The sequence below is a fragment of the Vombatus ursinus genome, unplaced genomic scaffold, assembly GCF_900497805.2.
Source record: "Vombatus ursinus unplaced genomic scaffold, bare-nosed wombat genome assembly UNPS02009205.1, whole genome shotgun sequence".
Lineage (NCBI taxonomy): Eukaryota > Metazoa > Chordata > Mammalia > Diprotodontia > Vombatidae > Vombatus > Vombatus ursinus.
This window is the reverse complement of record NW_020948983.1, coordinates 27,395,394-27,408,460: the sequence shown is the minus strand read 5'-3', so window position 1 is coordinate 27,408,460 and position 13,067 is coordinate 27,395,394. Positions and strand designations below refer to the sequence as shown.

General features: G+C 38.2%; 1 pseudogene; it reads left to right on the top strand.

The window, feature by feature from the left end:
• Positions 1-217: 217 nt before the first annotated feature.
• LOC114035660 lies at positions 218-8,463 on the top strand (annotated as a pseudogene).
• Positions 8,464-13,067: the final 4,604 nt, after the last annotated feature.

Below are 13,067 nucleotides of genomic sequence, written 5' to 3'. Positions count from 1 at the left end.
TCTCCTCACACCAACCCTGGGAAATAGGTGTTATTATATCTGCATTTTAAAGATGAGAAAACTGGTAAGTAATTTGCCCAAGGTTAAACAGGTGTAAGTATCTAAGGTAGGATTTGAACTCAGGTCTTTTGACTCCAAGTCCATCGTGGTATTCACTATGCCACCTAGGGAGTACAAAGCATCATAGGTGGTATTTAAACCGAAATTCTAAGGCATGATGGATGCTGATGACAATGGTCAGTATTTTAGGGGAAGCTGACAACTGAGATCATCAAAGGAGGCTTCTTGAACCAAAAATTAAGTGTTGTGTTTGTTGTTCAGTCATTTTAATCCTGTCTGATTCTTCATGCCCCATTTCAAATTTTCTTGGCAAAGATACTGGAGCGGCTTGCTATTTCCTTCTCCAGCTCATTTTACAGTTGAGGAAACTGAGACAAATGGGGTGAAGTGACTTGCCCGGGGTCAGATCTGAACTCAGGCAGTTAGATGGTGTAGTGGATTGAGTGCAGAGCCTGGAGTCAGGATGACCTGAGTTCAAATATGGCCTCAGGCACTTTGTAATTGCGTAATCCTGGGTAAATCACTTAACCCTGTTTGCCTCAGTTTCCTCATCTATAAAATAAAGATAATAATCGCACCTTCTTTTCAGGGTTTTGGTGAGAACAAATGAGATAATAATTATAGAGTGCTTAGTATGGTGTCTGGCACATGGTGCTATATAAATGTTAATTATTATCATTATTAATAATTATCATACTTTCCAACATTTTGCCAACTCATAACAGTTAGATCAGAAATACTGATGCTTTTTCATATCTGGGCTTAAACAACAGAAATTAGGATTTCTTAGCATTTCTATAGTAACCTATTCTCATTATTGATATCATCAAAACCATCATATTTGGTCTAAGTATTTGATATAAATAGCCATAGTTAGCATTTTTATGCCTGTTCCAGATTTCATAAAATGTGACAGACATCATTAAAAGTGCTCTGAAGTCACCTTTTTTAATTTTTAATTTTATTTTTTCTCAATCACATGTAAACAAAAATTTTCAACTCTTTTTCATTTTGAATTCCAAATTCTCTTCCTCCCTCCTCTCCCTCCTCCTTGAAAAGGCAAGCAATTTGATATAGATTATACATGTTCAGTTATTATCTTTAATGCTGTTTCTTGAGTTGAAGTCATCATTGGTAAATGCTATAGCTGATTCATACCTGTTATGTCTCCCTTGTGTGAGATATAGGATTTTTACTCTTGTTTGAGTTGAGTTACCTCACTTGCAATGGGAGAACTTTTTCACTCTCTATTGTTTGGTATATATAGTACTATGTATAGTTCTTTTGAGATCATGGTGTTTCAAAATTTGTAATCATATAGCATCACTTAAGGAATATTAGTGTGAAGACAGCAGATATTCATGGCAGGGAGCAGCACTACATAATTTCCCAAATGCAATATATAATAGAGTTCATTCTTCTTCTGTTTAACTCTGGACCCAACTCTCTCTTTTTTTTTTGTTTGTATTTTTTTTTACAGAATGCAAATCTGCCACTAGATTTTCAATATATCTAATTGCTATTTATTTTCTCTTTTCAAAGGACCTTCCTACACAAACACTTGAAAGAATTTTTTTTCTATTTTTTAAAATTTTTAATTAATTTATTTTGAATTATCAACAATCACTTTCATAAACTTTTGAGTTTTGAATTTTTCTCCGCCTCCCTCCCCACCTACTTTTTCTATGCCTCAAACATCTTTTGAGGTGTAGAGAAGTCATGTGATATTTTTTGTATCACTGGTACTTAGCATTGTGCCTGGCACATAGTAGGCAATTAATAAATGTTGACTTACTGATTGACTTGCCTAAGGGGATACAAGTAACAAGCGGCAGAGCCAGATCTTATGACCTTCATGTCACTCCCATGTTCAAAAAGGTCCAGTAAATGAAACTTGAATTGCCTCTAAAATCAATCACCTTTGCCCGGGCATTTAAAGTCCTCCACAATCTGGTTCCAACCAATATTTTCTATTTTTTTCATACTGCATTCCTCTATTCTCTCTGTGTTACAGCTAGCATGGCTATTTCATAACTGAACTTCATTTTCTGTCTCTGTGTCCTCCTCAGGCTCTCCCTTATTTCTGGAATGTATTCTTTTCCATGTCTGAAACTTAGAATCCTTTATTTAAGGCTAAACTCAGTTTCCATCTCCTACTTGAAGCCTTTCCTGATTCCCCCAGGGGATTCCTTTCCTGATTATGTGTTCCTTAAATTACCTTCTATTATCTGTGCACAAGTTTTCTACCTCCAGTAGAAGGCAAATGCCTTAAGGGCAGGGATTATTGAATTTTTTTTCTTGTATTCCTAGTGGCTTACGCGTAGTATGTGTTTAAAAAAAATGTTTATTGAATAGAAAGGCTAACCTTTTTATTTGTATCCTTGATCTTATCCTTCCACACCTCCTCAAGGACCTTCATCATTCATTCTCACTTTCCCTTATCCTTTATCTGTTCATATCAATTGTCTCATTTCCTGATTCCTAAAAACTAAAAACATGCTCAGGTATTTCCTATCATAAAAGTACTTTTCTTCATTCAGCTATTTGAGCTGTTTTTCTATTTTATTTGTCCCATCAACTGTTAAACTTCTAGGAGGAAGAGTCCATATGTATCCCTACTTCTTTACCACTCATTTGATCTTCAATTACCTATGCAGAATCTAGAGTCTATCCCCACCACTCTATTGAGATTCCCTCTCCTGGGTCACAGATGATCTCATTGAAACTTGGGGACTTTTCTCTGTTCTCATCTCCCTTGATCTTTCTTTAGCATCTGACTTTAGTAACCACTCTCTCCTCCTAGATTACCTCTCTTCCCTTGGCTTCCTAACCGTGTTTCCTCCTGGTCCTCCCCCTGTCTGAAGGAGCTGACTGCTCCTTCCCAATCTCCTTTACTGATTTACTTTCCTCCTCCCACACCCTAAGCCAGGAATGGGGAATCTGCAGCCTCGAGAACACATGGGGCCCGCTAGGTCCTCAAGAGCTGCTCATTGACTGAATCCAAACTTCACAGAACAAGTTTAGATTCACAGGGCCACACTTGAGGACCTAGAGGGCCACATGTGGCTTCAAGACCACAGGTTTCCCACTGCTGCCCTAGGCCCTGATGTCCCTTTATATTCTCTTATGCAGTTATCTCATCTACTCCTGTGACTTCAATTTTTACATCTATATATCCAGCCTCAATCGCTCCGTTAAATTCCAGTCTCACATTTTCAACTACTTGCTTGACATCACCACCCTGATGCCCCACTTGTGCCTTGAAGTGAACATAGGAAAATAGAATTCATCATTTTCTTTTAAACCTGTACTTCCTACCAAATTCCCTACTGTTGAAGATGACTCCCCAAGTTACCCAGACTCAAAATCTTAGAGATATCTCTGGCTCTTCCATTTCTGTCTGCTCCAATATCTAATCAAGTGTCAAGTTCTATTGATTTCACCTTCACGTCATCTCTCATATCATTCCCCTTCTGTTTATTCATACTGTCATCCTGTTAGATCAGGCTCTTTTTACCTCTTACCAGACCTAATAAAATGGCCTTCGTACCTGATCTTCCTGTCTTCCTGGCTCTAGAACTGCTTTTCTCCAGTTCATCTTTAACTTAGATATTATTTAGCTTATTTCAACAAGAGTTTATTGTGGTGCAATGGATAGAGTCCTGGGCCTGGAATCAGGAAGACCTGAGTTCAAATCTAGCCTCAGACACTTAGCAGCTATATTACCCTGGGGAGACACCTCCATCTGCTTCAGTTTCCTCAACTATAAAAGGGAAGCAATAATAGCTCCTACCTCTCAAGTTGTTAGGAGGATCAAATGACATAATAATTGTAAAACACTTAGCGTAGTTCCTGGCCCATAGTAAGTGCTATGTTGAATGTTAGCTATGAGGATGATGATGATGATGTCCTGGTTCTTTAGTGGGCCTCTCATCAATGTGAGTGTTCTTACAACACTTAGCACAGTGCTGGACATGGTAAGCACTTAATAAATGCTTATTTCCTTCCTATTGCCTACAAATATGCTTATGCCTCCTCTATCTTCAAAAAAAACAGAGCTTGTTTGATTCATCTATTCCCACCAGCTAACAATACAACAACTGTTCCGCCCATGTCCTTTCCTTTCACTCACTTCTTAACTCTCTATAGTCTGGTTTCTAGCTACATCGTTCAACTGAAACAGCTCTTTCCCAAGTTTTCATTGATCTCACTTAATTGCTAATTCATATGTCCCATATGCACAAAAATGCTCTAGCAGCATTTTTTGTAGTATCAAAGAAATGAAAAACAATCAATACCCTTCAATTGGGGTGATGATGAAATCAATTGTGGTACATGAATGCACACTACAGGAAAGGATAGTTTGATGAATATATAAAAGCCTGGGAAGACTAACACGAATTGACACAAAGCGATATCAGTAGAACTAGAGGAAAAAACCACTGTATAAAGTGACTAGATCAATGCAAATGGAATGAACAACAATGGATTTGATTGTTCAAATTTTGAACACTCAAAATTGAATACTGTGAAACTATAATGGCTAAGTTTGAGCCAACAAATAGAAATGAGATTGCACCTCCTTTCTTTGCAGAGGTGAGGAAATACATGTATCAAACATTGTATATAGTTGGTTTATGTGTGTTGGTTAGCTGTTCTGAATTGTTGTTTTTTTCCTCTCTTTTTTGTCCTTCATTACAAGGGATAATTATGAAAGAAAAAAAGAGGGAGATATATTGAGAAGTGTAAATGACATAAAAAGAAAAGATCAAGATACCAATCCAATTTTTAAAATCAATCAATAAATATTTATTAAAACACCTGCTACATTTTAGACACTAGGGATCCAAATACAATGAATGAAACAATCTCCACTTGAAAAAAAATCTGAGGTTACATATTCTAGGACTGATGTGTTTTTTTTTGTTTTTAGCAGAGCTGTAACTAGAAATTTTCGTGCTTTGGGCAAGAACCACAACCAAGCCTTCCCCCCCCCCCCACCTCCCTACTCCCACTGTATGATTAAGAGGAGGTTGACATAGGCAGAGCCAGAGTATAAAATAGGGCATGATTATGTAGGAGCTCATCCAAGCCTACCATTTGGTAGATTGCTATTTTAAGTAACTATCCTGGATAAATGTTAAGTTCTGTTGTTTTTGCATTACTAAAGGACTATGAGTTTTGTCAGTGTCCTCTAACTTTGACACACCAGGGAAAAACCCTTTTACCCAGCCCTAATTATAGATTTCTTTTTTAAGAACTCAGTTTTGCTTGAAATAAGGTAGAAGGGGTTAGCTTAACTCTCCTCGCTTTGGAGTTGTTGCCATTGTATTCAAGAATGGACACAGAGGGTGACATGCTGATTATTTTTACAGTTAAAAAAGATGCTTTAGTTCTCATTCCACTCCTTTGACACTAAGCATTTTTATGATCTTTATTAATGTTAAGTGAAAGAATACTCTGATCCCTAGTGCCAAAGATTTAACTCATTATGCATAGCCAATTAATCACTGGCTTTGCTCGTCTTAATTTTTAGCACTTGTAGTAAACAAATACTCCTTGAAATATGAATTGTTCTATAGGCATTAATTCTTTGCCCAGGCTATTGAAGAAAGGCTATTTGTATTATGGGTTTTGAATTCTCATTCTAATGCACACTGTAATATAATGAAATGTATTGTGTATGCAGTTGATATGGCTAAGTTGATATTTCAAGAGCTATTTTAAAAGTTTTGTTTTGTTTTGTTTTGTTTTTTGTAAGATCACTAAGCATATATTTAAAGGGGAGGTTTGGTGAATTTTATCTTTCTCAATTAGACTTACCTTCTTAAAATTTCCATGAGACCCTTCATTATTTTGGTTTTAGAGTTGCTGTTGTTGGTTTTATATATATATATATATATTTTCTTTTTTAAGGTCCTTCTGTTCTTACACTTTGTAGAGGTTTAGGATGAATGAATGTTTTACTTCGTCAAAGGGTTTTTCTGAGTTGATTGAGATCATATGTGTTTTTAGATGTTTTTTGTTTTAAATATGACTAATGTTGATTCTTTTCTTAATGTTGAAGCTTCCTTGCATCTTTGGTATAAATCCAACTTTGTCATAATGAATGATTTCATGGTTGAATTGCTACAGTCTACTTAACAGGGTTTTTATTTTAAATTGTTCAATTTAGACTAATGATATTGTTCTATAGTCCTTCTTGCTTTGCCCTTTTATAGTTTGTATGTTAGAACTATGTCTAATAAAAGGAGTCTGGTAAGGTGTTTTCTTCTCATTTTTGAGGATAAGTTGTGAAGCATTGATATTAATTGTTCTTTAAAAGTTGGATAGAATTCTCATGTGAATCCATTAAGACCAGGAGTCCTCCCTCTTCCACCTTTCTTTGGTAGTTCCTTTACAGCTAGTTCTATTTCTTTTTCTGAGATTGGATTATTTAAAAAATCTATTTGATCTCCTGTTAGTTTGGATTTTTTTCATTTTTTAAGTTATTTCTGGATTTCTTTTGTGTTCTCAGTTTTGTTAGCCTATAACTGTGCATCATAGGTTCTGATAATGATTTTTATTTCTTTTTGATTTGTTGTGATTTCACATTGTTCATTTGCTATCAAAGAACCAGTTTTTAGTTTTATTTGTCATTTATATGATTTTTGGTTTCTTTATTTCTTACTCCTCTAATTTTAGCATCTGCTCCTTTTTGTCTATTTTAGGTTTCTTTATTTGCCAGTTTTCTATTTTATTTCAAATGCACATTTAATTCATCAATCCTCTCCTTTGGTATTTCATTAATATATGTTTTTTTATGGCTATACCTTTCCCCCTGAAGACTGCTTTACTTGCATCCCAGAAATTTTGGTGAGTTGTTTCATCATTATAATTTTCTTTCATGTAATTATTATTTCTCCAATTTGTTCTTTGACCCACCCATTATTTGTGATTTCATTTTAAGTCTCCATCTGTTTTTTATATCTTTTGTTTGGGTTCCTTGAACTAATTCCTATTTTAATTATGTTATGGTCTATCAATGATGTATTTACCACTTCTGTCTTTTTACATTGATTTGTAATATCTCTGTGCCCTCTGTGGTCAATTTTTGTTCCATGTGGTGCTGAGAAATACATTATGTGTGTGTGTGTGTATACAGGCATACACATATATGTGTATGTATGTATACAAGTCATACAATTTAGAAGTTTTCATAAGTCCTTTACATCTAAAATTTCATATTTTCACAGTGCTAAGAATGCCTCCTCACTTCATTGATTTCTTTTTTTAACTTCTGTGACTTCCTTAGAGGTTTGAGTTTGGAGAAGTCTGACAAACCAGTGATTAGGATAGTTATTGGTAAGAGGATGAAGAGGGATTAACACTTAATGGGAAATGTTGATGGTGATTTTTATCCAAGAAAGAGTCCATCAAAGGCAATATAGTAGACTGAGTAATCTAGTAGACTACCTGAGTTCCTCCGGAGTGCTGAAATCTAAGGGGATAGATGACTGATAAATTAAGTTCAGGTGTGTCCAGCTGGGGATTAGTAGCAACACCAGATTAGAAGTCACTGTATAACTCAATCTATCTCCCCAAAGGTTTCGTTTTTGACAGGAGCAGGCTTCATTCCTTGCCTCTCCCCTATATGCTGATATATGTCTGTAAACATATCTATGAGCGCTGTCCGTCCGTTCCTCCTACACTCCCATTACCTGGGGACAGGGCCTGGCTGAGGGTGAGCAGCCCGGACACCCGGGGCTCAGGGCAAGGGAAGGGACCTGGGCTTCTTCCCACGCTGTGCGCTGCGGAGCTTTCTGGGACGCGGCCGAGTCCAGGGCACTAGATTCACCCTGGGCACGAGGCAGCTGCTCCGGTCCCTGCCCCACGGAAGAGTGCCTAGCTGTGTTCTGCTCTGCCCCAATCCCGGAGGATTTACTAGAACCCGGAACAGACACTGATTGCGGTAAAGCCAGTTGGTGTTCAGCGGAGGCTGGTTGGAGATGTCATCAGGTGCTTTGAGAGACGAGGGTTCAAACTGGTGGGCATGAAAGCTGCTGCTGGCCCCAGAGAAAGTCCTTGCTGAGCATTACCATGACCTAAAGAAGAAGCCCTTCTATCCAAACTTAATCAACTGTATGAACTCTGGCCCCGTGTTCGCTATGGTCTGGGAAGGGTACAATGTGGTCCGTACCTCTAGCGCCGTGGTAGGAGACACTGACTCGACAGAAGCTGCCTCCGGGACAATCCGGGGAGACTTCAGTTCACATCAGCAAGAATGTTGTCTATGCCAGAGATTCAGTGAAAGTGGCCCAGAGAGAGATCAACTTGTGGTTTCATAGCAGTGAGCTGGTGGGCTGGGATTGTTGCAGTTTTAGTAGCCTATATGACGTCTCAGCCCACCTCCCGTCCACATAGACTAAGGACCCAAATGACTTCTGCTAATGAGAATGCTATGTTCTTCTGTTCCTTCCTGTCCAAGCTACCTGGCATCCTCCTATCCTAACCCCATCTCCGCAACAGAGACCTCTCTGATGCCAAATTATGTGCCTTTTCACTCCATGCCCCAAGCCATGGAAGGATTGAGTCTAATCCTTTCCTTCAGCACAATGCCACTCAACCTTGAGGGTAATTGCTTGTAACCAGAGATAATGATGACTATTAAAAGAGACACATTAAAATTCCATCAAAAAAAAAATATCTATGAGCTGCATCTGCTATATCCCTTTTATTCAGCTGTCCTGGGCCAACATACAAAAAACTTTTCATTTACTCCTGTGTACTTTGTCTGTAGTTAGGCTGTGCTGTTACCAGGCAAATGGTAATGGACTTGATAATGGACTCAAGGTTCAATCAATGACGTTTCCCATTATCAGGGCTAGTGGAGAGTAAGATAAAGTGAGTAATATGCACTTGTTTTCAATTATGATTTGCACATATGCACAAAATAAGGATTAAAATAGCTAAACAGAAACATAGTAATACTCATATTCCAAAAGATGATATTTAATTTAGAGCAATATTTAAAGAAATACAAATAACTGTATGTCTTTCACCCTAATTTGTGGCCATTGTTGATAATTGCTTAACTCAGATTCCTCACTTCTATTTGAGTAGAATTAACTTAGCCTGAATTTATTAACTTAGAATGAGACCACCATAGATCTTACTTGTAGCTCTGGGACTTCATCAGTTTGGCAACCATACATTCAGTAATTAATTTAACAAGCTATTATGAAACATTTACTTTGTACAAGTGACTGTAGTAAGCACTGGGGATACAAAGACAGAAACAAAACAACCTCTGTCCTCAAGGAACTCATACTATGTTGAGGGAAATAACATGTTTATATATATATATATATATATACACATATATATACATATATATATACATAAATGAATATTAAAGTAATTTCTGGAGGCTAAAGCAGTAGAAACAGAAGGAACCAAGATAGAATTCATATAGGAGGAGGTAATTGAGATAAGCCTTAAAAGAAGTTAGGGATTCCATGAGTTGGAAGTATGAAGGCAGTCCATTCCGGGTATGAAAGACAGCTTATGCAAAGGCATAGAAAAAGCAGTTGGAATGTTGTGGAAGTAGAATCATTGGATATGGGGGTCACCTCAAGGGTAGAAAGCTGGAACTATCCCATAGGCAGTTGGTAATGTAAGACTAGCATGCAGAAGAGAAATTATAGCTGAATATTCTATAGGATTCTCTCCTTTATGGTTAGTATGTGTATATATATATATATATATGTATGTGTATATATATATATAATTTATTTCTAGCTTGACCTAATACTACATAAATTCTTATTTTTGAGAGACAGAGAGAGAGAGAGAGCACTCAGGACTCACTCCTCCTCCATATTTCCCAGTTTTTATTGAAGGCACCACCATCCATCCAGTTACCCAGTTTCTCATCCTAGGATGTAGCCTTGATTCTTCTCTCTCCTTTATACCCCATATCCAGTGAGTTGCCAATTCTTGTCAATCCAGCCTCCTTATCTGTTGCATCCATCTCCCTTCTCTCCACTTAGATAGCCACTATTTGAATATCAGCAATCATCAACTATCAGTTGCACTAATGCAATAACTTCCTAATGGGTCTTCCATGCTTCTGCCAAACTAATCTTCCTAAACCACAGGTCTTTCCCTTGCTCAAAAATCTTGGTGGCTTTCTATTGCTTCTGTGATAGATTACAAACTCAGCCTGGGATTTACAAATCTGTACAATATTGCTCCAGCTTCCCCTTCATGTGCTCTATATTATAGCCAGGTTGGCCTGCTAGATGTCACCCAATCTTTACATTCCATCTCTAAGCTAGTGCCTTCAATGTATTTCCTTTTACTCTGACCTTAATCTCTACCACTTAGAACCCCTAGCTTTCTTCAAGGTTCGGTTTTGATACCAAATCTTTTATAAAAACTTTTCTGGACCCTCTTCCCCAATTTTACTGTTTTTTCCCTTTCTCAAATTGTCTCCAGTTCAATTGAACAAGGATTTATTAAGTGCCTACAATGTGCCAGGCACCAGAGAGTTAAAAGGGTTATGGATCTGTGATTTCATTGATATAGGAACCTCCCAGATGAGAACATTCCATCTACCAACATAGGTTGGTAGTCACAGTCTTAGACAGTTGCTTAAAGCACTGGGAGATTATGTGAATATAAACTCCTTAAGATCAGAGACCATTTCATATTTTTTCTTGGCATCTCCCAAAGCTTTGTTCTTAGTAAATACTTAATCAATGTTTGTTGACTTTAATTGAATTTAATACTCTCAGGGTCTGAAGCATTTGCATGTGGTCAGATCATTCCCCATTGGCTGAAGTTTTAAATGCTTGAGATACAAGGCCTGTCCCATATTCTTTGTGAATCTTTGTTTCCTCTCATGCCTTATAGTAAGACAGAGAAAGAAGTTGGTAGTGTGGTCATGCTTAGCTCAGTGAATCTCTCTGGCTTTTTATTTCAAGAAAAAGAAGGTAGTCATTTTCCCGTCCCAGAGAAGAAGTCCCCCCTCCTCCACAGAGATCACCAGCTGCTAGATGTTTGCTGATCAATTTAAAGGCAATGGTCTCCTTAGCAACAATCACTCACCCAGTATTAGAATGGTTGTCTTTCAGAGCTTTCTATAGCACTTTGAGTCTGTATTTATTTTACCGTCTAAAGCTTGATTATACACTGCCTATTTTTTTTTTCAGTTTGTTTAGGAATGTATGCCTAGCTTCTACAATTAGAAAATAATCAACTTATGAATAGGGACCTATCCTCTATGCCTTTGCTAATGGTAATAGAATTTAGTATCCTGTTTAAGCAAGGACTTAATTGTTTGCAATCATAGATTGAGAGCTGAAAGGGGCCTCGGGAACCATCTATTTCAGCTCCTCATTTTAGTATACAGATGAGGAAATGGAGATCTTAAGTTAATTGCCCAAGGTCACACAGATCGCAGGATTTGAGCACAAACCCAATTAAATCAGTATTTATTAAATACCTACTATGTGCTAGATTCTAGAGGTCATTGTTGTTGTTGTTTGTCCTTCTTCTTGAAGAGGACCACAACTTCAGAAAGGTGATGCCATCATATGCAACTGAATTGGATTTAAGTGACAGAGGGCTGTGCAAAGTCACCAGCCTTACTTTCTCCTCCAGAGCCATCTGAGTCCAACGGCCAGATATAGATCAGAACAACTGGAGATGGTCCTGGATGCAGTGGGAGACCTTGGCCTTTTAAAGCTAAAATCTTTTCAGGTCTCAGTTTGTCTAAGGCAATGCCAATTCAGTGATTAAGGCTAGGTAAGAAATGAGGCAGAGAATGGCCTCTTTTACCTAGTTAAAAAAAAAATCAATCTGGGAGAGGAAGACCCTCAGGGTTTCTGGCCAAAACAGAAACAGTTGCTATTTACATTCACTCTGAGACATCAGGGCCCAAACAATGACCAGATGGCTTGGTCTGGGACCTATTGTTGGCCAATCGATGAGAGCCAGAGTGATTTGGGTTTAAGGTGTGGTCCTCAAGAAACTAATCTAGCCCATAAACTCCAACATATCCTTTGAGGTTTGTGATAAAAATATACATTCCTTTGAGCAGAGCATAGTTAAGGGTATGATACCCTATGTGGACAGAGGGAAAGGAAGGAGAGAGAGAGGGAAAAGGAGAGGGAGAAGGAGAGGAGCTGCATTGGCCAGCTAGAACTGGCCAGTTGAGTCCCCAGTGGGGCAACTCATTCTTACAGGTTGTTGTTTGTCCTTCTTTCCTGAAAAGGACCATGGCATCAGGAAGGTGATGCCATGTCTTGCAATTGAATTGGATTTAAGTGAGGAAGGGTGGTGTAGAAATGCAAAGACAAAAGGAAATAGTCCTTGACTTCAAAGAGCTTCCATTCTGCTTGGGGCTAAAACAAAAATACACAGATAAGTAAGGACAAATGCATCACCATTCCCTCTGTCTGCCTGTCCCTTTCCTTGCAGTGTGGAAGAAATAGATTAGAACTGAGGGCAGTAAGTGCAAGTGAGGGAGAGACACACAGTGTAGGAGCAAAATAGTGAAATATTACAATCAAGACTGAAGGAGACATCAAGAGAGAAAATTGTGATGTGAGGCCTTCAGAGGATGGCAGCTGAGTCTGCTTGCCCTGATCAGTGATGGTCTAGCTATGCCAGACAAGGGCAGAGGATCTTTCTGGTACAAAACAGCCAAGACTGAGAATATCACTTGTGTTGGAAGCTTCAGTCTTCTGAATCCACCTGGGTCCAGAATCCATCACCTGGGAGTCTAAGGCTTCATCACCTGGCAGTGTAAGGCTTAGAACTCTTTCAGAATTTCTGCCTCTTCATTTGGTAAATCAAGTATCAAGCAGTCACTTCTGTGCCCACCTGGAGGGAATTGATAGTGGAGAACTAAACAAATTCAAATTGCACATTGTCTGGAGTACCTGGGTCCAGATCAATCCTGTGTCCAGAGGGAGTTTGGGAGTTTGCAGACTGATAGACACTTCGTGGAGATTTTATTA